Source organism: Podarcis pityusensis (genome assembly GCF_964106645.2).
Source record: "Podarcis pityusensis genome assembly, chromosome: 13".
Taxonomy (NCBI): Eukaryota; Metazoa; Chordata; class Lepidosauria; order Squamata; family Lacertidae; genus Podarcis; species Podarcis pityusensis.
In genome coordinates this window covers 35410401-35434615 of record NC_138038.1, presented here as the reverse complement: position 1 = coordinate 35434615, position 24215 = coordinate 35410401, and the positions used below count along the sequence as shown (strand labels likewise).

The following is a 24215-nucleotide window of genomic DNA, read 5'->3' as shown; positions in this document are numbered from 1 at the left end:
TGTTGACAAGCTGGGACGTGCGCAAAGTTGGGCAACCAAGATGATAAAGGGTCTGGAAACCAAGCCTGTTGAGGAACAGTTGAGAGAATTGGGTATGTTTATCCTGGGGGAAAAGGAGACTGAGAGGAAATATGATGGGCTCCTTCAAATATCTGAAGAACTGTCACATGGAGGATGGAACAAGCTTGTTTTCTCCTGCTCCAGAAGCTAGGACCCAAATCGATGACATCAGTTTACAAGAAGGGAGATTCCAACTAAACATCAGGAAGAACTTTCTGACAGTAAGAGCTGTTTAACAGTGGAACAGACTCCCAGAAGAGGTGATGGACTCTTTTTCCTTGGAAGTTTTAAAGCAGAGCTTGGTTTGGGATTTAGTTTGAGGTTTTAAAGCAGAGCTTGGTTTGGGATTTAGTTTGAGGTTTTAAAGCAGAGCTTGGTTTGGGATTTTCTGATTGTTGGCGCTGGCCCTGCATGGTTTTGTGGTTTTTCAGGCGTCCACCCTGGGGCAGCAGCTGGGGAGGGGTAACTGAGGGGCCCTGCCCCACCCCCATTTTTTTTCAAGGAGATCCTGCAGCAATGTGAGCCTGCCTCCACCTCACCCTGTCTTGAAGGGCAGGAGCAGTTTATGCCATTCACCCTGGATGGAATGAGGAACAACATATGAAGCCAGATAGAGCCGGTCACAATTACTGATTTATACAGATGAGAAATGAACCATAGAGAAGGAATTTGTTGGAACCATCTGCATAGGTGATAACCATCCGGAACAGCTATACCTAGGGGGCTGATCAATATCCATTGTGTTGGGCTTTCTTTAAAGCTGGACTTTCTGAGGACTGCTGGGATTCTGAACAGGGAAAACATGGGAGGAACATCTTTATGAGCACAGCTTGCATATGTGAGAAGAGAGAGCGACTAAAATGGGACTATTTCCACAGAGTAGAAGCAGCCTGAGACTTGGCTCTGCAGTGAATGAGACCGAAATTAGTGGGAACCTTGAGAATGAAAGCGACCAGGTGATGCTGGAATTTGTAATGTTATGTAAACCTCAGATTTCAGGACAGTTGGTTTTAATAAGCTTTGATAAATGAATATCAGGATGATGCCCATGGCTCGATAATCCTGGTTGGCAACGCAGAGTCCACGACAAGCAGAAGAATCTCAAAAAGGAGTTACTAAACAGGGCAGAATTTTTAAAGGCAATTCTACCCAGTTCCTGCTCTCTAAACAATACAGAAACAAAGATGCAGCCTGCCTTCGAAATTCACACTTCGAATTTTGCAACACAGTACTCAATTCGCATAATGCGTACAAAAATGCACATACTACATGGATAAAAATGTAGTTTATTTAGAAGTGTTGATAGTTGCTGGGAGAATTTCTATTCACCTGTGTATAAAAATACGATTCCCAGAGTCCCCAGGTCAAAGGGATTGACGGTTAAATCTGGGAAAGATTGTGACTTCCTATGTGCTGTTAAGAATTTGCTTTTATCACTTTTCTCAAGTTTAGGTCCTGCCCTGTGAAACCAAGGAAGTTTCCTGGTTTGAGACTAAGTTTGGGGAAATTTTACCAGAATGGGAAGGCATGTGAGAGTTCAGCAAGAGAGCACATGAATTATATATACCAGCTGGCGAATTCAATCCCTGACTTAATCCCTTAAATAAATGGAAAGGCTGCATAGCTTGCAAAGATCTGTTCCTGGAAGCTTGCAAGGGCTGTAGCCAATAGATCTATTTATTTATTGGAGTTTTGAAAAAATGCTGTTATGGTCACTGATGATCTGACAAAGCACTTTCATAGGCTCAGTAATGGGGTTTTCCCAATTGTTCTACCACTGTGGGAACTTCAGCTAAATCAACATAATGCCAGGGGATTCCCTGTCTCAGTGAACACATTCAAGCCCCGATTTCACCCACCTCACTCTCTCAGTCCCCCATATCCTACCCTGTTCCCACCCCTGCATTAACAGAAGAACAATACTTTACAGTATAAGGAATGCAGACCATGTATCTATCAAATAAATATAACCCTTCATATCAAACAGAATAAGGGGGGAAACAGAAAGGCAAGTGTCATTATTCAAGCAACTTATAACAGAAGAAATAAATGCAGAAGTACAACAACTCTTCTTAAAAAAAACCCCAAACAACGCAAAGGGTCACCCTCTCCTCCCAAAACTCATACCAATTCGAGCAGAGAATGCTCAGTGGTCACCGAATGCTGGGTGTTAGAACTGATGGACCTAAAAATGAGTTGAGAGGGGAAATAACGCAGCTAGATTTGTAATGTATGAGAACAGTAGCCAGACAGGGTAGGCTTAATCGGGGGGAGATTTCACCTTTTTGCACCCAGAAAGGGAAATCTAGCCACAATCTCTGTTAATAATTGGCTTGAATCTGCCAAAGGACCGCTCAGCCCTGTGAGGTAAATTAAGCTGAGAGTGAGTGAATGGCTCAAGGTCACCCAGTGAACTTCATGCCTGAGTGGGATTTGAACCCTGCTTTCTCGGGTCCTAGTCCAGCGCTCTAACCACTGCACCACACTGCCTCTTGCACACAGATACACACAGAGCTGGTGATTATGGGTTTTAACAAAAGCCATTGTCACAAGCCTTCCCCCACCCCCCGGCTTGGGTTTGCCCTTTGGAAACACACCCACCTCCAAGCTTTTCCGCCTCAACACTCGTCCTGTGGGTCACTTTGTTGCTGCTATTTCAATGTGTGTTTATTTGCTGCCTCTTTTCTTTTGAGCTGTGCGCTTCCGGCACTGAAACGCAGAAAACCTTTTACCTCAAAACCACCAAGTTGAATGTTCTGCGAAGTGTCTGGCTGCTGGAGCGCAGTCGGAGGAAGAGAGGCTGAGGTGTTGAAACCTGTGGTTGATTTCTAAGAGGGGATGTGCTGAAGCCTACCAGGAATGGAAACCACATCCCAACCCATAACCTAAAAGCCATCTCCTTTAACCTTAGGCTTGGAGGGACAGGTTGCTCCCCTGCTCATCTCCAGAGGGCCTTTCTGTTGTGATGCACCCAAGGGAACAGGGGCAATTGGCAGACCCCCAGCTGGCTCCAGCCCACCAGCCGGTCGAACTCCAGTCCTCGGTTCTGCATCAAAACTGTGACTCAAAGCTTCAGACGCCTTTCAGAAGCTGAGCACGCAAGCCAGCAGAGATAACAAACTCTTCACAACGTAAGGGCAGACAGAGGCATATGTAAAGCATATTTACAAGCAGTTTATTCAGGACAAAGAAAACATGTCTGCTCTCCTTCATGTCCAACAAAGAAGCGGCATAAAGCAAAAGCTATACACAAACGGAAGTTCCCAGCAAGCTGTGCTGGAATGTAAACAGACATGTGACATACAACAGCTCCACACAGCTTTTTAGGTGGAACAGAACATCAATATCCTAACACTTTCTTCCTGCCTCGCTTCTTATTTTCCAGGACTGAGCCCCAGGCATCAAGTACAACTGCTTCTATGGCTAAAGGCAGCAGGTTGTGGGGCTGACATTTTCTGGGGATGCTGAGCTTTGGGTAGGGTGGCGACTTATGCATCACCAAAGGAAGGCAGGTGTTTGCATAAAGTCTGCATGTGCTGGTAATAGGTGCAAATGTAGAAGGAATTGCTAGAATTTCCAAAGAAATACAACCTAGCTCACTGGAGCAGGTAAGATGGTAAACCGGTGACCTGCTGCAGGCCTGATGCGTCTGCTGTCTGGATGTACTAACTAGTGATGAGCAGCTTCAAGCCCCTCCTGCTTCCTTCCTGATAGGGTTCTTTAGCTTTAAAGCAGGCAGCCCTTCAAAGAGAGGACCACGACCCGTGGAAAGTGAATCGGGTCAAGATTGTCTTAATCTTTCCCCCAGCACCATTTTGTGGGAATGTTCAGGGAGGTAGGAGAGGATATATTGTTTATTAATATCCTTCCTCACTTGCGCTAGCAAGTTCTATAACTTAGCAGAGTTTTACATTCCCCTTTTAAATGCACAGCAGATAGCTGGTTGCAGGCTTGTTTAAGCCTCTCAATATTAGGTTCCTGGTAATTTCCCTTATGCCCCTCTTAAAAGAATAAACACACCACAATCTTGTGTAAAGTATATAAAAAAAGTTTACTCACATCATCTGTTGGATCTCTGAAGGCAGACTTAGTTACAAAGTATATACATGTGGAACTATCCCATGGGTAGGCAAACTAAGGCCCGGGGGCCAGATGCAGCCCAGTCGCCTTCTAAATCCGGCCCGTGGACGGTCTGGGAATCAGCGTGTTTTTACATGAGTGGAATGTGTCCTGTTATTTAAAATGCATCTCTGGGTTATTTGTGGGGCATCGGAATTCGTTCATTATTATTTTTTTGAAATATAGTCCGGGCCCCCACAAGATCTGAGGGACAGTGGACCGGCCCCCTGCTGAAAAAGTTTGCTGACCCCTGATCTATCCCATATGTAGATAATCACAGTGTGCTGTGTTGGCTGAGAGCCAACAGAGCAATTCTAGCTAAAAGCTGCTCCAACGACGGAGGAGGTCAAAGAGAGAGGACATGCTGCGTGAGTTGCCTTTTTGTTACCTGGACAGGTAAGGTCACACCCACCTCTAGTCACATGCAAAAGGAAGTATGTCCCAGCCAGGAGGAAACCAGAAGTTTTCGACTGGCTGGACCAAACATTCCCCCGCATGTCCACTCTAGGAAAACAAGGAATGTTGTACTTGACTGCTACTTATGTATCACATCCCACACATTTCCCTAATCAAACTCCCCACCCACCGTTTCCATTGTGCAAACTGCAGTTTTGAGGACTGGGACATGTAGATAAGGAAAACAGAAGCACAAGAATGCTGAGGGGGCCTGACGCAGTGTCTTGACATCGTGCACACGACATCACAAAATGTCCTGATGTCACATGTGCGACATGCACGATGTCGCTCTGCCCCTGGCCCCACATTCAGCCTTGACAATGGGAGCCCCCGGTTCCCTAAAAAAAAAGTTTGAGAGGGCCCAAAGAGCCTCACCCCCTCTGGAGCCGGCGCCTATGCAGGAAAACTTTACCACCAACCTCTTTCCTCAGCATCGTGGTACCGATGTGATTCACATTTCCCCCTTCTCGGCTGTTTCTTTTTTTAAGTGCAAGACAGATGCTATTCACGGGTGCGCGCGCACACACACACTTACAATGTCTCATGTCCCAGAGGTGTGCTCAGCTTGCAGTAGCAACTGGGCTTTTAGTGTTGCAGCTCCAGCCCTCTAGACTCAATTGCAAGCTAAAACTAGACAGGCACCTGAAGCCATGATGTTTAAGGGCCTACTGAAGACATTTTTATTCCAGGTTTTTGGGGAGGGGATGAGGGGAGTGACTTAGCACCTATGGAATATTAACTGCCTATTTGTGGAGCAGAGGTTATTTTATTGTTTTCTGTAAACTCTGGTTTTTGTGTTCTTTTGAGTTTTCTAAAGATGCTTCTGTGGCTTTTAGGAATTGGCCTCTGGCCATGATGCAGTTTCTAAACCTATTAAATAATAAATACCAGATGAAGATAATAAAAGCGGCACATGCCACTGGGTTACTTTAAGAATTATTAAGATTACATATACAGTGGTACCTTGGGTTGCAAATGCTTCGGGTTACAAACACTTCAGGTTACAAACTCCGCTAACCTGGAAGTAGTACCTTGGGTTGCGAACTTTGCCCCAGGATAAGAACGCAAATTGCACACTGGCGGCGTGGCACCAGCAGGAGGCCCCATTAGCGAAAGCACACCTCAGGTTAAGAATGGTTTCGGATTAAGAATGGACCTCCGGAACAAATTAAGTTCGTAACCCGAGGTATCACTGTACTAACAACCCCACCCAATATTTAATACGATTATATTTCATTGCTATCAATAATACTTAACATCTTATTCCATCCTTTTAATCTCCCAGCAGCTCAGTTACAGTAAGAGTGGTTAAACAATATTGGTTTACCAAAGGAAGCCCACAAAGAGTCATGACTCACCCAAAATTGTCTCATTTCCATTTTTTTCCAAAAGCACCTTGTTTTCCACTTTTCACCCTGGATTGGCCCCATGATTACTTCGTTGTAGAGAAAAGCAGGTGAAAGAACAATGTCTCGAACAGGAAGTGCTGGCATCTCGTTGGAACAACTCCATTTTCCCATAAGTATTTTGTTTGTTACACTTCTTTTCTTCCAGGCTTTTTCCAAAGAATTTGGAAAATACTTATTAGTTTCCTGCTTTTTACCTCACACAAAAAAAACCACAACACGGCGAGGTATTCTGGGTTGAGAGACAGCGATTGCTCACCGTCACTCTGGCAGCTTCAATAATACAGTGGAACCTCGGTTTTTTAGCGTCTTGGAAGCCGAACGTTTTGGAAGCCGAATGCCGAAAACCCAGAAGTAATTGCTTCCATTTTTGAACGTGCCTCAGAAGTCGAACGGCTTCCGCTGCGTGTTTTTCTTTTTTCGCAATTGATTTTGCTGACTGCCCAATGCTCCTCAGTTTTTGAACGTTTTGGAAGTCGAACGGTCTTCAGGAACAGATTAAGTTTGAAAACCGAGGTTCCACTGTAGTAGTAGTAGTAATAATAATAATAATAATAATAATAATAATAATACCCTGCCTATCTGGCTGGGATTCCCCAGCCACTCTGAGTGGCTTACAGCATATCTAAAAACATAATAAAAACATGAAACATTTTTAAAAAACCCAACACAGGGCTGCCTTCAGATGTCTTCTGAAAGTTGTGTAATTTTTTATCTCCTTGACATCTGAAGGAGGGAGGGCGCCACTACTGAGAAGGCCCTCTGCCTGGTTCCCTGCAACTTTGCTTCTCACAGTAAGAAACCAGCAGAAGATCCTCAGAGGAGGACCTTGGTGTCCAGGCTGAACGATGGGGGAGGAGACTGGGATTTGTGATGGGGATTTGAACCATGACTTCCTGACCATTGAAACACCACACATTTCAAGCCCTGTGAAGCAACATTCAACCGTCACAGCTTCCCCTAAAGAATCTGGGAGCTGTAGTTTGCTAAGGGTGCTGAGAGTTGCCAGGAGACACTTATTTCCCTCACAGAGCTACAATTCCCAGAGTGCTTGAACTTTCAATCCCTCTTCTCAGAGAACTCTGGTAGTCTGACATTTTGAGCACAATGCCATGTGGCCAGAGCAAAAAACTGCTTTGCACAAACAGCTGTAATGTTTTTAAGCGATAATGTTTATCTTGCACATGTTCACAGGCTGAAAGGTGAACTTACCTAATTTATAATGATGATTTATTATCTGTCCTTCATTCTAAGGTCCCAGGGTGGGCTGCACGTTCTGAAATGAGATACAAACTTGAAAGACAGCCAAGTAATGCACATAAAAAGCACATATACCAGTGCAAAGCATGCCTGTAACTGAATGCATTACTGAATATATATAAAAATGCATTGCATCCAGGGAAATTGCTTAGCAAAAAAATTGTGCATATTAAGCAAAATTGCATACAAAAATGAGCATATGAAATGTGGAGAACTGGATTTAAGATGAGAAAAATTAGGAACTGAAATTTGCACACCTGCGGTTGCCAAGATATATTTTAGAAACAGGTTGTAAAATCCTGTAGGCAGACTTGTAGGATTATTTTTCCAGCCTATCATTAACCAAATATCTTCCTACCATTAATATCAGTGGAAGATAGGCAGTTGCACAGGAAATGAGCCTAGCAAGCAGATAGACAGCACAACAGAGCCTTCAGCAAATATGTAATTTTGTGGGGAAGGATGCTTGGACAAAACTTTCCTTGGTATTGGGGTGTCCCCATAGTCATCTGCAAAATGTTGCATATGTATTACTAGCTGTTTCTCTAACATAAACTCTTTTGTATGCCTATAAAAGTGAAACCTGCCGTCATTTCTTTGCCACCCTTTAAACAAGCTACAATTATCAAGGCTTAGGCAGTCCCTATTCTTCTGGTTCCTGGTAAATCACTGTTCCGATCTCTTTTTGTCTTTGACAAATGCTCTGTTAAAACATGGTTGGTGCAAGCAGATAACATTTTTAAGGATCCGGTTCACACTTCTCATGGCCACAGAATCAGATCTGGAGGGGACATCAGAGGACATCTAGTCCAACCCCCTGCCAATGCACTGGCATTTATATGTATGTTCACTGGAAACAAGAGGCAACTTCCTATGTTCCTATACAGTGGTACCTCGGGTTACATACGCTTCAGGTTACAGATGCTTCAGGTTACAGACTCCGCTAACCCAGAAATAGTGCTTCAGGTTAAGAACTTTGCTTCAGGATGAGAACAGAAATCGTGCTCCAGTGGCGCAGTGGCAGCAGGAGGCCCCATTAGCTAAAGTGGTGCTTCAGGTTAAGAACAGTTTCGGGTTAAGAACGGACCTCCGGAACGAATTAAGTACTTAACCTGAGGTACCACTGTACTAGAAATATCTCTATGGCCAAGCGACTGTCGCTGCAAGAATTCTAATCAAAGCTGGTGGGGCAGAGGTTCGGGGGGGGGGTTACCCAATGCTCTGTTAGTGCTCATTGACCCCAGACAAAGCTTACAGCTCATTCTGCTCCGTTTCAGACTTTTGTGGGATTAAGAAATAAGCCACCAGCTCCAGCCTCATAAGTCATCCTTGATATGAGAGTAAAGGGCTGGTTGCAAGAATGTGGAGACTTCCGTGCTCTCGCCACCCACAGCTAGTAGCATTAACAACCAACCCAAGGGTTATCAGAAAACACAAAGGACAAACAATTTCGCACCCACACAGAGAGTCAAGTCCCACCCATCTGGCTCTAGGGATTTCCCCAGGGAAAGTTCCCTTCTCCTGTCCATACTTTCTCCTTACACCCACACAGAGCAAATATTGATTCCCTGAGGTGGTGACAGCCATCTAACCTGAACTCCTACGTGTTCAGCCCCTAAGCTTGGCTGCCCACCCCACTTCCATTATTTCCACCACACACGGCCCTTTTATCGTCTGACAGCCCACATACTATTTCCCTTTAGGGCCACTCAGAGCACATTCTTTCCTTCAAAGAATCCTGGGTGCTGTGGTTCGTTAAGGGTTGCTGGGAACAAGAACTCTGTGAGGGGCAAACTACCATGCCCAGAATTCTTGGTGGTGGGAAACGTGCTTTGAATGTGCTTTAAAGGTATAGTAAGGGATGCGGGTGGCGCTGTGGGTTAAACCACAGAGCCTAGGACTTGCTGATCAGAAGGTCGGCGGTTCGAATCCCTGCGACGGAGTGAACTCCCATTGTTTGGTCCCAACTCCTGCCAACCTAGCAGTTCGAAAGCACGTCAAAGTGCAAGTAGATAAATAGGTACCGCTCCGGCGGGAAGGTAAATGGCGTTTCCATGCACTGCTCTGGTTCGCCAGAAGTGGCTTAGTCATGCTGGCCACATGACCCGGAAGCTGTACACCGGCTCCCTCGGCCAATAAAGCGAGATAAGCGCTGCAACCCCAGAGTCGGTCACGACTGGACCTAATGGTCAGGGGTCCCTTTACCTTTAAGTATGCACCCTTATTTTCCTTACGGGGAGGAGAGAATGCACAGAGGTCAGAAGTCAAGTCTCTCCTTGTGACATAACCTCCTGACCCCGAAGTCTTGTCCCTTAATCCCCCGTAAGCCCCCAGTGAGAGGCAGCTGCTTGTGGTTATATTAAGATGAGCATAGGAGCCAATTCCTAGGGGCCAAGGGGTCTTCACCCCCCTCAATAAAATATTTGAGGGGGTGCTCCCCCCAGTTAACGGTCATTGCCATTCAAATAGCGTGTGTGTGCCACATCATGTGATCGATTATGTAGGGCGGGGCTTACCTGGGTCGCCAACGAGATTTTCCCCAGAATCACGTCCTCTTTCCACCCTTTTTTTTGGCTACACATGCAAAACTGAATGCCCACAAGTTAATTTGGCATAAATTGCGGGCTTACTGTATTTCAGTTTAATTTAGGCCATTGGAGCTCTGGTCTGCTCTAAGTAATAGAAAATATTCTATATTATTCAGGAGATTCCAGAATACCTTTCCTGTTGAGCATTTGCCAGAAGGAGAATAGATGGCAACAGCTATTTCATGAGCATTCATTAGGATTTGTTTGCAGGGAGATTAGATGACGTTGCCTCAAAGCAAGTGTCACATCCCACACCTTTCAGTGCGTTTCCCCATCCTTTCCCTCATCACAAAAAGTCTGATTTTGGAAAGGGTGGGAGTGCTGTTGTGCAGAACCTCCCCATCAACGATAACTGTGCAACCTGGATTTGCCAGTTTGTGGCTGAATCCCACCCCAAAATAGGGAGTGTGGAAACACACCCTGAGTGTATTAAGAAGAGCGTCTTTCCCAGAGATCATGAGAATTTGAGAATTCCACTCTCTTCTGTGCTGGACAGCCCAAAGAACTCTGGCTGGCTTACTTAGTGACTGAGACGAACAAGAGCAATAGGAACATTTGCAAGATTTCCCCTCTTCACCCTGCTGCTAAGACTTGCAAATAAATCCTGTCATGTTTGGCTTGTTTCCTTTCCTATTTTTGCGCCACAAGTTTTAATGCGATTTTGATGCTATGTTTTCAACAATTTGTGATTGCATTTTTAAAAAAAATGCCACCGGCCCTGGATCTGGCAGTGGTCACATTTTGCGAAGGCTGTTGCTGCCCAATGGATGTGTTCAGTCAACAGTTATCTAGGACAGAGCAAGGGAAGGTCCAAAAGATCTTCATATATCATCCTTTTGAACAGCAACAGCAACAAAGAATAGAGAGGTCTTTCACAAGGTTATTCTTGCAAAAGATCACAAGACCTCTGCTTTTTAAATTTTGCATGGAGGTGTAATTGCCCTTGTTGTTGTTGTTCAGTCATTTAGTCGTGTCCGACTCTTCATGACCCCATGGACCAGAGCATGCAAGGCACTTCTGTCTTCCACTGCCTCCCGCAGTTTAGTCAAACTCATGCTGGCAGCTTCAAGAACACTGTCCAACCATCTCATCCTCTGTCGTCCCCTTCTCCCTGTGCCCTCCATCTTTCCCAACATCAGGGTCTTTTCTAGGGAGTCTTCTCTTCTCATGAGGTGGCCAAAGTATTGGAGCCTCAGCTTCAGGATCTGTCCTTCCAGTGAGCACTCAGGGCTGATTTCCTTAAGAATGGACATATTTGATCTTCTTGCAGTCCATGGGACTCTCAAGAGTCTCCTCCAGCACCATAATTCAAAAGCAAGGCAGTGATCCATGAAGGGGGTAATTGCCCTGTCAGGAGATAATTCTAGAAAGGACCCCCCTCCCATCTCCAGCCATTTCCCCATAGAAGGGAAAGTTGTAGTTGGAGACTACCAGGGTCTATGGCTTGGCTGAGTTCCAAGGGCCAGCCGAAAGAACAAACATGACTGTGGCAAGCAGCCTCTGACTTGCACTTGTCCCATGCCTAGATAGCACGGGGCTGAGCAGTTTCCCCGCTTGCCCCATGTTTTTTCTGGCACGGGTATGAGTGGCTATGCCCTTGCTGCCGCCCCCCCCCTCCGATCCCTGACCCTGTCTTGTTTAGATTCAGCTTTTCTGCACCCTCTACACCCTGGGGTCCATCCATGCATGAGGGGGCCAGACCTGTGTTGAACGCTGCGCTCTGCCAGCAACACCAGCCCCCTTCCTCCCCTCCTCCTGCTCCCCCTTTGCCACCATCTCTCCCTCCCAACTCCTTGGCCACAACTTTCTCCCAGATTCCTCGACCTCCCAGATGCTTTTCCTAACCCCAGACCCCCACAGGGACCCTGTGGTGAGGCCAGAAAGTGGAAGGGGGCCCCACAGCTTTGCAACATGGCCCACTGTTGACCTTGGGCGGGGGGGAACTGTGTCTTGAGTTTGGTCACTTTCTCTCGCTTCTTAGAAAAGGCTCGGATCCAGACATGGGAAGTACCCAGGGTCAGGGAAGGTCTTGGAGAAGGCGATGGGGAACCGTCCCCAGGCGACCCTTAAGTGGGCTGTGTGTGGTATGCCAGTACCCCACATCTCAAGCCCCTCATGTCAGGATTGGGAATATCTCTTGCCAGGAACCCTGAAAGGCTGCTTCTGCCATGTAAACCAGGTATTTTCAGACCCCTGGGCCCACTTTTAACCCAAAACATGCATGTGGGGGACCCATTTTTTAATTTCCCCCTCCCTCCATATATTTTCATGGCGGCAGTGCTCCTGTTTGGACCTGCCTTGGGCCAGGCCACAACCCACCGATTCAAGACCAGTGGAAGCTGGATATGCCAATGGTCTCTGATGCAGAGGAAGACGGAGATTCCTGTGTCCCTAAAGGGCTTGTGTGGGGAATCATAAGGCAGGAGATAGGGGGATTTTAGTGGTTTTGAAGAAGCAATTTAATTAATGGACTCTAGGAAATAGGAAGTGGCAGATCATTGGGTATGGCTAAGAGGGAAGAGCGTGTGTGTTTTTTTGTGACAAGAACAATGGAGTTATAGGACTCCTGAGATTTGCGAGAGCAGAACATTTGGAACCTGTGGCAAGGGGAAATGCCTGAGAGGTGGTGTTGTGTGTTGTCTAGTGTTGTCTAGGTGGTGTCTAGTGTTGTGTGTGTGTGTGTTTGTGAGTTTGTGGGAAATTCCCTCATTGTGTGTGTTTATGAGTTTGTGGGAAATTCCCTTATTCCGAATAGGATTCCTCACAATAAAAGGGAAAAGTTGACAGCTATGTAGATGCCAAATCCTAAATCCCTGGATCCGGCAAGTTTTAAAATATAAACCAGGTTAGCTTCCTGATGAGGTAATCGCTTGGGTAATGGGCCATCAAGAGAACAAAGGGGGCTCTGTGCTAGATACCAAATGGGTCCTCTCTCAACTTGCAGGTAGTGAGAAGAACAAAAGCCAGTTTTCTAGCAGAACTTGGCAGGGATGTGACTTAGAAGCAAAGCTGAAAGCAGAGGGCCAGAGAGCAATGCTTGTTTTCAACTTGAATCCAAGGCTGCTTGAAGAATCCAAGGGAGAAACAAGACCCATATATATATCTTTAGGGTATATGGTAAATAATCCATATTCCATATATCCTAAAGACATCACAGGCTCCTCTGTGCCTCATTCCCAAGAGGAAACATAAACAATATGTATGCGTGAATAGCTTAGTCGGTAGAGCATAAGATTGTAGATCTCGGGGTTGTGGGTTCGAGCCCCACGTTGGGCAAAAGATTTCTGTATGCTCAGCGCTAACCCTCGCCCTTTCCGAGATCGCACGAGCCGTTCTCCTTCTGGCCGATTGCTGGGACACGTGGAGAGGCGGAACCGAGCCCGGAGCGCGACTTGGGCTCGTGGCTGCGGAGCCCCGGGGGCGGGCGAGTGGGGGCGTCCCGACGTGCGGGGAAATATATCTCCCCCCACCGCGAATATTTGGGTGCGGGGGAGCGAGGAGGGGCGTCACCCCGGACCAAGCCCTCCCTCTTCGGAAAGACTTTCACTTTCGCCTAAACAAAACCCAGGCAGCCGGGTCCTTGGGCAACTGCTTTCTCGTGGGGTTCGCGAGCATGTGAGAAGCGCGAACGACGCTGGGGAGAAACCCCGCTTCCTCCGCCCTCCCTCTAAACATCGATCGTTCATAGGTAAGTTAGGGCGTTAGGGGAAATACAGGAAGCTAGCTCCCCTCTTCGACCGGTTAGGCGAAGGGTCGGTACTGACTGGCAGAAGCTCTCCGGGCGTTTTCCCGATCCCTTGCGCCTTACCTGGGCAAGATGTCAGGATTCGAACCCGGCGCCTCCCGCGTGCGTGGCGCCAGCAGTCAGGGCAAGGGGATCGGCGCAGGGGGGGAATCGAGAGGGGGGGACCTGCCGCTTCCAACCTTGGCTTCCGCGCTTGCGGAGGGAGCCCCCAAGCGCCAAGATCGCGGAGGCTTCATAGAATCACAGAATTCTACAGCGGGAAGGGACCTCTAGGGTCATCTAGTCCAACCCCCTGCAGCGAAGTAATATTTTGCCCAATGGGGGGCTCGAACCCGCGGCCCTGAGGTGCTCTCTCACTCCTTGTGGTTCTTTCTCAGCTTCACGATGATTTTTGGATTTATATCCCGCCCTTGTATCAAGGAGGTGCCTATATAGGTGTTGGGGGGGGGGCTGCAGAGAGAAGGGCCTCCGAAGGGGCAGGGCTTGAAGGTAAAGGAGCCAGTGGGGAGAGACCCCTGCCTGAAATCCTGGAGGGCTGCTGCCGGTCAGTGTAGGCACCACTATGGTAGATGGGGATAGTGGACCTGGCAGCATGTTCTGAAAGGGATAGTGAAAAGTGATAGGTGAAATTAAGAAGTTGCCTCTGCTCCCCACTTGAAGAGTCGTGGAGAATCCCAGGAACCATAGTCTGCTTGGAGGGCTGGGAATTGTCCGGCCTGTGAGGTCAGCACCCTTAGCAAACTACAGTTCCCAGAATCTTTCAGGAGGAGCCCTGAGTGTGCTCTAAATGCACAGTGTGCATGGGACCTATCTCTGGAAGTGGACGGCTTCTGCGGCTTGCTTCCGACTGACGTGGAACTGACTCCCTCAGGAGGTTGTGGAGGTTTCTAAGCAGAGGCTGGATGGCCATCCGTCAGGGATGCTGTAGCTGAGATTCCTGCATTGCAGGGGGTTGGACTGGATGACCCCTGGGGTCCCTTCCAACACTACGATTCTGTGATAAAGCCTTTCCCAACCCTACCTGGAAATGTCAGGGGCTGAACCCGGGACCTCCTGCATGCCAGTCAGGTGCTCTCCCACTGAGCCACAAGTCCTCCCTGTGTGCTCAAGCCAGGCTACTGCTTTTATTGGCTCTCTCCAGTTGCTTACTCAATAGAGAGGCGCAGAAGCAGCCCAGACAGTTTTGCACCCTGCCGCTCTCCCATCCGCACACAAAACCACCCTGCCAATTGAAGCAGCGCCTCTGCGCTGTCTCGGGGTCTAGCCTACGGCATCTTTGCCATGCGGTCCTGGTCCAGCTTTGTTGCTGCTCAGCAGCGATCAGAGGGTTGGCAGTAGCATGCCAGATTCGCACAGGCGGCCCTGAATCTTGGGAACCGCATGCATATCAGAACACGCCCTCTGCCTCCAGCTGACTTATCAAAACGTGCTTTCTCTAAACCAAATGCGTGCAACCAGAGAAAAAGCAAGGAATGATCCATGCCTCTTGAGAAAGTGGATGGAATTCCCCCCCCCCCCCCCTGATAACACTGTAACTTGTGGACATTCAACAGAGATGACCGGGGGGCAGGGGGTTGGACTAGATTACTCTTGGAGTCCCTTCCAACTCTGTGATTCTATGTGGGAAGATCCAGGACAGATAAAAAGAAGTACGTCTTCATGCAGGACAGAGGAAAATGTGGGTGGAATGGAATGGAGTATCCTGGAAGTGAGCATGGCTGACTAGAATCTAGAAGAAGCCCAGGGCCCCTCCAGATGTGTTGTGGGTTGTGTACTCGCGATAGTATCAGCAGTTGGTTATACTCCATCTTGCTTTCCATACAGCTTGTACCTGCAATGGTTTTGGGGTGGACATATACTGCTTTGTTTCCTATTAGTGCATGTCCTAGAGTCTAGGACAGGGTCAGCAAACTTTTTCAGCAGGGGGCCGGTCCACTGTCCCTCAGACCTTGTGGGGGGCCGGACTATATTTGCCTTAGTTTGCCTACCCATGGTCTAGGACATGCACTAATTCAGGCATAGGCAACCTTGGCCCTCCATATATTTTGGGACTACAACTCCCATCATCCCTGACCACTGGCCCTGTTAGCTAGGGATGATGGGAGTTGTAGTCCCAAAAATCTAGAAGGACGAGGTTACCTATGCCTGTCTTAGAGCTTCCTGCTGAAATCCTGCAACTTTTCTGACTTCTCCTTCATTGGAGGTTTTGAAACAGAGGCTGGATGGCTCTTTATTATTTTTTTTTAATAAAATATTTATTAAGATTTTCAATGTTTTACAAAACACACAAAAGAAAAGAAAAAAAAACAAGAAAAAATACCAAGTAAAAATATTTAAAAACAATTCTTTCCTTCCATTACTTGACCTTCATTTACTTATTTCCAGGACCTCCTCGCACCTTCCTTTTTTGTAATTCCAGTTCAGTTATTTTGTTCAGCAAATCCCTCCCCTCTTTTAGTATCCTAATCATTAGTCATAAAAATATTGTAATTTTAGATTTTTACATATTACATAATAAACCCTTTTTTCTTTTTCCCTTATAACCTTTCAGCTAAAGACCACTTAGTTTCTATCCAACATCATTCTAACATTCATTAATTTTACAATATTTCTGTAGATAATCTTTAAACTTTTTCCAATCTTCCTCCATCGACTCTTCTCCCTGGTCTCGGATTCTGCCAGTCATTTCTGCCAATTCCATATAGTCCATCACCTTCATCTGCCATTCTTCCAAGGTGGGTAGGTCTTGTGTCTTCCAGTACTTTGCAATGAGAATTCTTGCCGCTGTTGTAGCATACATAAAGAAAATTCTATCCTCCTTTGGCACCAATTGGCCGACTATGCCCAGGAGAAAGGCCTCTGGTTTCTTCAAGAAGGTATATTTAAATACCTTTTTCAATTCATTATATATCATTTCCCAGAAAGCCTTAATCTTTGGGCACGTCTACCAAAGGTGAAAGAAAGTACCTTCATTTTCCTTACATTTCCAACATTTATTATCGGGCGCATGGTAAATTTTTGCGAGCTTGACTGGTGTCATGTACCACCTGTATATCATTTTCATAATATTCTCTCTTAGGGCATTACATGCCGTAAATTTCATACCTGTGGTCCACAACTGTTCCCAGTCAGCAAACATGATATTATATCCTAGATCTTGTGCCCATTTAATCATAGCAGATTTCACAGTTTCATCCTGAGTATTCCATTTCAACAACAAGTTATACATTCTTGACAAGATCTTAGTATTGGGTTCTAACAATTCTGTTTCCAATTTTGATTTTTCACCCTGGAAGCCAATTTTCTTATCCAAATTATATGCCTCCATTATCTGATAGTAATGAAGCCAGTCTCGCACTTTATCTTTTAATTTTTCAAAGCTCTGCAATTTCAATTTGTCTCCTTCTTGTTCCAAAATTTCCCAATATTTCGGCCATTTGGCCTCCATATTGAGCCTTTTCTGAGCCTTTGCTTCCATCGCTGGATGGCTCTTTAGCTGTGATTCCTGCGTTGCAAGATGACCCTCGTGGTCCCTTCCAGCTCTGTAATTCTGCGGTTCTATGAAACGTTCTGGTTTTGTTTTGGTGGCCCCACTTTTGTTGCATTGTGGTGCAAGAGTGCCTCTCCAGATGGCAGTAACAGGGGGGAAGCAATTGCAGAACGATGCAGAATGCACTGTGATTGCATACCTGGGCAATTTATGTGGCGATTGTTTCAGTTTGTTTGTGTGCTTTTTGATGCCTTTCATTTATTGCTTATTACTTTTGTTATGCTTGCAGTTATGTGAATCTTGTTATGTTTTAAGCTGCCTTGCGCATGGTTTTAACTATGAAATAAGATGATGATGGTTATGATGATGATGTTGATGATGAAACCCACAGGGAAATGGCACTGGGGAGGGTGAGATAAAGCTTGTTTTGACACATCCTCTAGCCTCTCCACAAACAAATCAGAATGGATGTTCATTAAACAGCCCATGTTGTCTGATCTCCCTGTGAACAAACTCGGATGAATGTTCGACAAACAGGTTGTCTGGAAACACCCAATGGCATGTTGCAGAATATACCTCGTTAAGAGGGCCTCACTCATACTGCAAGATTTGGGTGCAGGTGCCATTTGTTGTACGGTCAAGCTATTGGGTTGGGAGCCTGTTAAGAATAATGCTGGATCCTGACCAGTCGTATCCTGGAATCCTGGGAACTGAACATTCTTGGAATCGTAGCGCTGTGAGGGGTAAACTGCAGTTCCCAAGATTCTTGAGTGGGAGCCTTGTGCTTTACATGTGTGGTGTGTTCACGGCAGGGTTGCTGACTTGCCTCCCACATTGAGGGGGTGTAGTCATGTGACGTGTCACGTGATGCCTCTGGCATGCACCAGGCTGGGACACGCTTGTCCCAGCCACAGCCTGGCTGCTTTTTTTTTTTTTAAATAATATTTATTAAAATTTCAAAAGAAGAAAAATCACATTGATAAGAAAATTAACAATAAAAAGGAAAAATACAAAGTACAAAAAAAGAAAAAAACAGTTAAAAACAATTCCATCTTTTCATCACATCTTTTACATTTACTTGTTTCCCGGACCTCCTCATACCTCCCTCTTTTGTATTCCAATTCAATATGTTAATCCAGCAATTCCTTTCCCTCCTTTTTAATCCTAATCTTTAATCTTGATAAATTATAACATTAAATTTTTACATATTAAAAACCAATTTTTCCATATTTTTTTGTACCATTACCGCTAGAAACCGCTTAACTTCAATCCGTCATCATTCTAACATTCATTAATTTTACAATATTTCTGTAAGTAGTCTTTAAATTTCTTCCAATCTTCTTCCACCGACTCTTCTCCCTGGTCTCGGATTCTGCCAGTCATTTCCGCCAATTCCATATAGTCCATCATTTTCATCTGCCATTCCTCCAGTGTGGGTAGATCTTGTGTCTTCCAATGCTTTGCAATAAGTATTCTTGCTGCTGTTGTAGCATACTGTCAGGGCTGCCTCAAGTCTCAGCTCACAAAAGACCAACGCCAATTTCTTCTTATATACAAAAGTGTTTATTGGAGTTCATTGTTTGCTTCACATCCGAGGCGCGCAGCCCCACGTCTGTTACCCTTAGACCGTTGAAGTCCCCTCTGAGTCAGTCCCTCCCCTGCACCAGTTTAAGAGGCTTGCGCTGCTCCACCTCTTCCTCTCTTTCCTTTTCCGCAGGGTCTTCCTGCCCGCTGGGGTTTCGCCCCTCCTGGATTCCCCTGACGCGGAATCCCCAGATTGCTCTTGCCCCCTCCTGCGGGCTTTGGGACCTGGCTCCTCCTCCGGGCTCCCTGTACTTCCGCGTGCCTCCACATTTGAACTTGGCGCGCGCGCCCAACCTCTAACCTTCCTTTTGACAGTTACACTACTCCCTTCACTACTCCCCTCCCCTTCCGGGAGGGTGGCTTGCTCCGACCTCCCTCCCTTCTCTGCTGCCGGAGCTGCTTCCCCTGATACACTGGAACCTCCACCCCCTTCGCTGCACTCTGGCGGGGAGGCTGGTCCTGACGCCCAGCTGCCACTTTGGGATCCCCCGCTGGCCCCCTGCTCCTGACACGTCCCCCCTGGGGCTCCCCTGTCCTTGACCACCGGCACCCCCTTCTGGGAATCCTCTGATTCGCTGGAAAGACTCATGGAATCTCTTGAGTCATTGTCATCCTCTTCCTTGCTGTCCTGGGATTCATCCCCATCGCTCTCCATCTCCTGCCTACCCTGTGCCTCTGTCCCTGAACCCCTGACACATACATAAAGAAAGTTCTGTCCTTCTTTAACACTGATTGGCTGACTATGCCCAGGAGAAAGGCCTCTGGTTTCTTCAAGAAGGTATATTTAAATACCTTTTTTAATTCATTATAAATCATCTCCCAGAAAACCTTAATCCTTGGGCATGTCCACCAAAGGTGAAAGAATGTACCTTCAGTTTCTTTACATTTCCAACATTTGTTATCGGGCAAATGGTAGATTTTTGCAAGCTTGACTGGGGTTATGTACCACCTGTATATCATTTTCATAATATTCTCTCTTAGGGCATTACATGCCGTAAACTTCATACCTGTGGTCCACAACTGTTCCCAGTCAGCCATCATTATATTATGTCCAACGTCTTGTGCCCATTTAATCATAGCAGATTTCACCGTTTCATCCTGAGTATTCCATTTCAACAACAAGTTATACATCTTTGACAAAGTCTTAGTTTTGGGTTCTAACAATTCTGTTTCTAATTTTGATTTTTCCACCTGGAAGCCAATTTTCTTGTCCAAATTGTATGCCTCCATTATCTGATAATAATGAAGCCAGTCTCGCACTTTTTTTTTTAGTTTTTCAAAACTCTGCAGTTTCAATCTATCTCCATCTTGTTCCAAAATTTCCCACCACAGCCTGGCTCCTGGCCTGCTGGGCAGAGGTTGGGGCTGGGACGCACTGAGGGCTCCCGGCAGTGGCAGGGGGTGGTGACCCCCTCAATATTAGGGGGCACCGCGCCCTGCCAAAAAAATATTGGGGAAGCTGAAGCCCCCTTCACCCCATATACCTGGCGCCGCTGGTTCACAGACTTGCAGAATGGAGGGCAGAACACTTGCATGCCATGTAAACAGCTAGGACCTGCAATAAAATGTTGTGGTTTGGGGTCATCTCCCCCAATTTTCCGTCCCCCCTCCGACTCCATTTTCAGTTCATCCTTCCTCCAGCAGTCAGTCAGCATTCTGTAGTCACTGAGCATGCTTAATCCTGGGGTGCACTGGGTTTCTCCCCACTCTTACAGTTTGATTTCCTCAAGTATTTTTTTGTACTTCTGCATACCTGGGGATTCCCCTAACACATTCCTCTTGCTTCTTGCGGCTTTGACCACATAAGCAATGGCACTCATGCACGCATGAACATGAGAAATAGAAGAAATTTGATATACCTATACTTTTTTCATTTGGTTGGCTGTGTACCACATCCTCCCCCTAGGGAGCGTAGAGCAGTCTAGATAGGGGTGGTGGTTATTATTCCATTTTATCCTCCTAACGACCCTGTGAGGTAGGCTAGCTTGAGCTAATTGTTGTGGGAGCTCCATGGATGTGTGAGGACTTGGAACCCCAGGAAGTTCAGGACCCTGTTTCCTGCTACACAACACAGGCTTTCTAGCCATCTGGCTACTTAAAATATAGCAGAGTGGTGAATTATCGTTCCCCATTCTTTTCAGTGCATGGATATTCACTGTCATCTTAATATTTCTGACTATTCAACTGGAATAGTAATCCATTCACATGGACGGATGGATGGTCATTGTACTCTCAATGTGAGCTAATGGGATTCCCCCACTTTCCTTCCTCTGCTTTTCTTTATTAAATGTGTTATAAACAATTAATTTAAAAAGAATAAGCTAGTCTCATGCAGAAAGGTAAAACCTAAATCCGCTGCCTCCAGGGCTATCAGTGGCCTTACGTGGAGGATGGGATCAGTACAGTGGTACCTTGGTTCTCAAACAACTTGGAACCCATATACTGTACTGCAAACCCGGAAGTAAGTGTTCCAGTTTGCAAACTTTTTTTGGCAGCCGAACACGCTCCGTTTTGAGTGTTACGCTTCCGTTTTGAGTGTTACGCTGAGGTTTGTCAATTTATTTTGTGCTTTTGTTTTTGCAGCTCTCTCTTTTTGTGTGTGTGTGACTGTGTGGAACCCAGTTCAGCTACTGATTGATTGATTGATTGATTGATTGTGTGACTGCAGTACATTGTTTATTGCTTTCATTTTATGGATCAATGGTCTCGTTAGATAGTAATGTTCATGTTAAATTGCTGTTTTAGGGGTTGTTGTTAAAAGTCTGGAACAGATTAATCCATTTTGCATTACTTTCTATGGGAAAGCGCACCTTGGTTTTAGAACGCTTCGGTTTTGGAATGGACTTCCAGAATGGATTAAGTGTGAGAACCAAGGTACCACTGTATAGCTCTGGCTACCAAATGGGGTGAGAGGGGCAAACAGCATTTGTGCTTCTTCCACACTATTGGTTATTGGTTTATTAATACCCTGCCTTTTCCCCTCAGTTGGACTCAAGGCGGCTTACATATAAAAATAAGAACTGCTAAAACCTTTTTTTTCAAAAATTGAACATTGATAGGCATAAGACTAGGGACACGGGTGGCGCTGTGGGTTAAACCACAGAGCCTACGGCTTGCCGATCAGAAGGTCGTGGTTCTAATCCCCGTGACGGGGTGAGCTCCTGTTGCTCGGTCCCTGCTCCTGCCAACCTAGCAGTTCGAAAGCACGTCTAAGTGCAAGTAGATAAATAGGTACCGCTCCGGCAGGAAGGTAAATGGCGTTTCCGTGTGCTGCTCTGGTTCGCCAGTAGCGGCTTAGTCATGCTGGCCACATGACCCGGAAGCTGTACGCCAGCTCCCTCGGCCAGTAAAGCGAGATGAGCACCGCAACCCCAGAGTCGGCCACGACTGGACCTAATGGTCAGGGGTCCCTTTACCTTTTACTAGGCATAAGACTATAAAACTCGTCGGGGTTGAAGGAGAATCCCTTTTCTGCTGCTGGCTGTCAGTGTAAATTGGAATGGTGATTCTACACTGTCTCCAGAAATATCCAGCGATGTACATCTGCGGGGTTGGTGAGAGTGGAATGGGGCTTATTTGTGTGTTTGTTTGCTTGTTTCTTTGTGTGTGTGTGTGGTTTGACAGGACACCTGAGGAGAAGGCGGTGCAGATAAAGCAAACACCCCCTCCTACCACTTCCTTGTTGCGCTAAAGCTTTGCAAAACAGCGGAGATGTCTCTCTATTACTGTTTGCAGAGCTCTCAGCAGCTCAGCTCAACCAAGAGAGATTCCACACACCCCCTTCCCTTCTTCATAGGAGCTAGGGAGCTGCTGCTTTCGGAGCTGTCCCAAGCTGCACCTGATCTGGAGTTAGGAATGTGGGGAGGGGGGAATTGAAGCACTTTCACATTTAAAGGCAAACACACCTCCTTTGTGCTTTCCTGCGCTCAGCCGCCTTTTGAAATCTGCAGCTCTCCGAAGCTTGCAGTACCGTTATCCAGCTAAGCAACGTGTACGAAAGATGCATGTGCTAAGGTTAGGTGTGCATGAAAATAATGTGCCCCCCCCAAAAAAAACCCCACAACCAAAAGAGCGGAAATCACTTTGCACTTTGGGCAACCTTGCACATAAACGTTTGCACATTTGGAGACATTTGCACTAGAAGCTGATGAATTGTCACTGTTTTTCAAAAAGCAAAACTATTGCGGAAACGTAGGGGACTGAACTTAAGGCTGGAATAACAAGAAACTAAAATTGATTCGTTTATTCCTGCCGGGAGACACTTTGTATCCATACTTCATAGTAACTCATTTATTTGGTTTTGTGTTCACCACTTAATGGATTTTTTAAAATACACAGTTTATAAATTCTTCTAAACAAGCAAATAACATAAAGGGAAGGAGTTTAGAAAATGCATATTGCATTAGCTCATGGGGTGGATGACCAGCCTGTTAATGGGGTTGGAGAAGATGTGAGAAGATAGTTGTTTAACCCTCTTGCACTGAGCCTTGGAGAGCTTTGCAAAACACCAAGATCTCTTGCAACTAGGTGCAACACGTGGACCAAACGCCTCCCCTCTTCTTGGCAGCTGAAGAAATGGGTTTTATAAGCATCGATTGCTTACTCTCTGTGCAGCAAGGAAGTGAGAGTGGGGAAACTGTTAGAATAATGGAGGAAGGGACTGGAACTTAAAAGCAGAAGAGTCCTGCTGATATTGCTGATCCTGTAAGACCATAGCCCTGTCAGCATAATAAAATTTGCAAAAAAACAACAACCCCAAACCCAGCAATAACCGCCACCCAAAACCAGCTAGCTATATTAGCATTAGATCAGTGCAAGGCCGTTTGTCAGTGTGAATTGTAGGAGTTATGTATGGAGATGTTATGATCCTAAGGATGGAAAATCTTGAGAGGCAGCAATGTCTTTGAAAGAAATTCTCAATCACATTTATAGTTTTGATTGATTGATTGATTGATTGATTGATACTTATTCAATGATATACAAAAAATACATACCCATTACAAAGTATTTTTTTATGTTATATTGAGATGAAACAGCTACTTAGAGAGCAAAATCAGAAGGAAGAAAAGGAAAGGAGAAACCTAAAGAAAGAGAAAGCGAGAGAAAAGGAAAATAAAGGGGGAAAACTAAAGAAGGATAAAGAAGAAAACAGTAAAAGGATTTCTGGCTCTCTGTCCTTGCAGCTACAGTATTTTTTCAATCTTTAAATCCAGTTACTACAAGTTCATTTTCTCTTTCATGCAAAAAGTCCTTAAGAAATTTCCAGTCCTTAACAAATGTCAGTAATGGTTTTTCTCTAATTATACATGTTAACTTTGCCATCTCAGCCAAGTCCAATAGCTTTATCACCATTCTTCTATAGTGGGCAGGGCTGTGTCTTTCCATCTTTGTGCATATAGCAGGCACGTCCAACATCCAACAGGTTGCAATCTACCATCCAATAGTAAAAAAACCTGGCCAGACAGGTTATAGCGAGTCATTGGAAAAATGCAGAAGAGCTAAGGGTG

At 45.9% G+C, this 24215-nt stretch overlaps 1 protein-coding gene and 1 long non-coding RNA gene across 3 annotated transcripts in view; one reads left to right on the top strand and one right to left on the bottom strand.

The window, feature by feature from the left end:
* LOC308460232 overlaps positions 1-24215 on the bottom strand; it is a 45293-nt gene that overhangs the window by 7095 nt on the left and 13983 nt on the right. Inside the window, exons 3-4 of the long non-coding RNA XR_013978510.1 lie at positions 7254-7317; positions 5994-6190 (exon numbers count right to left, since the gene is read on the bottom strand). This is a non-coding gene — a long non-coding RNA (uncharacterized lncRNA). The remainder of the gene's footprint in view (positions 1-5993; positions 6191-7253; positions 7318-24215) is intronic.
* The window catches only part of FLT3LG (fms related receptor tyrosine kinase 3 ligand), a 28592-nt gene continuing 17643 nt past the window's right edge, over positions 13267-24215 (top strand). Inside the window, exon 1 of one of the 2 annotated variants that reach the window (XM_080976307.1) lies at positions 13267-13577. The gene's annotated coding sequence lies outside the window, so the exon portion shown is untranslated. The remainder of the gene's footprint in view (positions 13578-24215) is intronic. The other variant, XM_080976305.1, reaches the window with a different exon arrangement.